Consider the following 2,500-nt stretch of genomic DNA (forward strand, 5'->3'; position numbering starts at 1 on the left):
GTTCGCTATCGGTCTCGTGGTGATATTTAGCTTTAGAAGGAGTTTACCTCCCACTTTGTGCTGCACTATCAAGCAACACGACTCCATGGAAAAATTTTCCACCATCAGCGCCGTCCTACGGGCCTATCACCCTCTATGGGAGTAAAAGCCACATTCTAGTTGAACTTGGACCTTACGCTGGGCATGGCAGATGACAAATTTTCCAGTACACGGAACCGGGTAGACACACAAGTGCATCACCCCTACGTGCTGAGCTCATCCCTTTTCGCTCGCAGCTACTCGGGGAATCCTTGTTAGTTTCTTTTCCTCCCCTTCATAAATGTTAGGGGGTAGTCACACAATATTTGAGGCCACGGTTTTAGACACAGTGTGTCCTCGAGTCAAGTTTGTACGCGCGCACCGATGTGGTCGTCGCACTCGAACCGAGGATCTTAAATGTTTTGCCACCACATAAGGTAGCAAAACACCATGCTGCGTGCGTACTCTCGTATACTGTATCGATTTTAGACCCGGGAGCCACCCGGTCTACCTCAGTGCACCGCCCCAGCAGTCGTGAAAGCCTCATTGCTCGGAATCTGTGCAGTCTTTCCAAGCTTGTTTATAACCCTTATAATCATTCTAGATACGCTCTAGTCATTGTAATATTATCACGACTGCAACCTTTCTTAGTCATTTGTTACATTTTTATGACTGCAACCCTCGATCGATACCTACGAGAGTACAACACAGTTAGATGTATAAATACAAGCACTCAAAATTGTGTACATCGCGTTGTACGATGTGTATTATGCGTTCAACTTGTCAATGTTCATGTGTCCTGTAGTTCACATTATGACTCGCATTTAAATGCGGTCTTCATCGATCCACGAGCCGAGTGATCCCCTGCCTAGGGTTTGATGGTTTGTTATGCATTCGCATGTATTCAAAAATGAAACACTGTTTTGATGGTTGCACAGTACTGCAAGAGTTCTGTACAGGATGACCAGACCTACCGTGCGTGTTTGCACGGACCACGCGTACCGTGGTAGCGTAGCGCGTTATAAAATGAACCTATCACGCGCTCACTCGGTGCCGCGATATTGACTAGCCAGCCTTTTGGTAGTTTACTCCGAGAGCCATCCATACTACCTCAATGTACCGTCCCAGCCGGGTAGTCAAAACGGCTGGCTGTGTGCACGCTCTCGGTGGTAGATACGTACATGCATCTCCGAGTGCGCACCGCTCCGCAGAACCGCGTATGACGTTCCCGGTTCGATGGTGTAATTTTCATATACGCTCATGAACGACAAAAAATACACCTCTGTGCGCGCACACGACAGCCCTCACATCGACACACGAGTCGGAGTACACTCGACTCACCTCAATGTACCGTCCCAGAAGGGCAAAATTCACATGTCAAGCCAAGCCAACTTTGCTTCTTAAGCCAACTTGGCTTAACATCCCTTAAGCGAATTTGGCTTGACGACGACACCTCTGTGCGCGCACACGACAGCCCTCACATCGACACACGAGTCGGAGTACACTCGACTCACCTCAATGTACCGTCCCAGAAGGGCAAAATTCACATGTCCAAGCCAAGCCAACTTTGCTTCTTAAGCCAACTTGGCTTAACATCCCTTAAGCGAATTTGGCTTAACGACGACACCTCTGTGCGCGCACACGACAGCCCTCATATCGACACACGAGTCGGAGTACACTCGACTCACCTCAATGTACCGTCCCAGAAGGGAAGTCAAAGCGGCTGGCTGGGTGCGCGCTCTCGGTGGTAGATACATGCATGCATCTCAAGTGCGCACCGTTCCGCAGAACCGCGCATGACGTTCCCGGCGTATCCCAATTAGGAATAAATGTGCATCGAATAAGCATTTTACGTGCATTAAATGTAAATTAGGTGCAATTTGTAAAATAAAATGCATGGGAAAGAATGTACACCGAATGTCCACTGAATTCCCATCGAATGTGTAAAATGCATTAAAATGCATTCGAAGTGAGCCACCCTTGGTTTTTAGTTTTTAGTTTTTAGTTTTTAGTTTTTAGTTTTTAGTTTTTAGTTTTTAGTTTTTAGTTTTTAGTTTTTAGTTTTTAGTTTTTAGTTTTTAGTTTTTAGTTTTTAGTTTTTAGTTTTTAGTTTTTAGTTTTTAGTTTTTAGTTTTTAGTTTTTAGTTTTTAGTTTTTAGTTTTTAGTTTTTAGTTTTTAGTTTTTAGTTTTTAGTTTTTAGTTTTTAGTTTTTAGTTTTTAGTTTTTAGTTTTTAGTTTTTAGTTTTTAGTTTTTAGTTTTTAGTTTTTAGTTTTTAGTTTTTAGTTTTTAGTTTTAGTTTTTAGTTTTTAGTTTTTAGTTTTTAGTTTTTAGTTTTTAGTTTTTAGTTTTTAGTTTTTAGTTTTTAGTTTTTAGTTTTTAGTTTTAGTTTTTAGTTTTTAGTTTTTAGTTTTTAGTTTTAGTTTTTAGTTTTTAGTTTTTAGTTTTTAGTTTTTAGTTTTTAGTTTTTAGTTTTTAGTTTT

At 41.6% G+C, this 2,500-nt stretch overlaps 2 pseudogenes; both read right to left on the reverse strand.

Moving 5' to 3' along the window:
- Nucleotides 1–353, reverse strand: part of LOC119770864 — a 3,301-nt pseudogene extending 2,948 nt beyond the window's left edge.
- Nucleotides 354–745: 392 nt separating this feature from the next.
- Nucleotides 746–894, reverse strand: LOC119770875 (annotated as a pseudogene).
- Between the last annotated feature and the right edge of the window lie 1,606 nt (nucleotides 895–2,500).

The sequence above is a fragment of the Culex quinquefasciatus genome, chromosome 3 (assembly GCF_015732765.1).
Source record: "Culex quinquefasciatus strain JHB chromosome 3, VPISU_Cqui_1.0_pri_paternal, whole genome shotgun sequence".
NCBI lineage: Eukaryota > Metazoa > Arthropoda > Insecta > Diptera > Culicidae > Culex > Culex quinquefasciatus.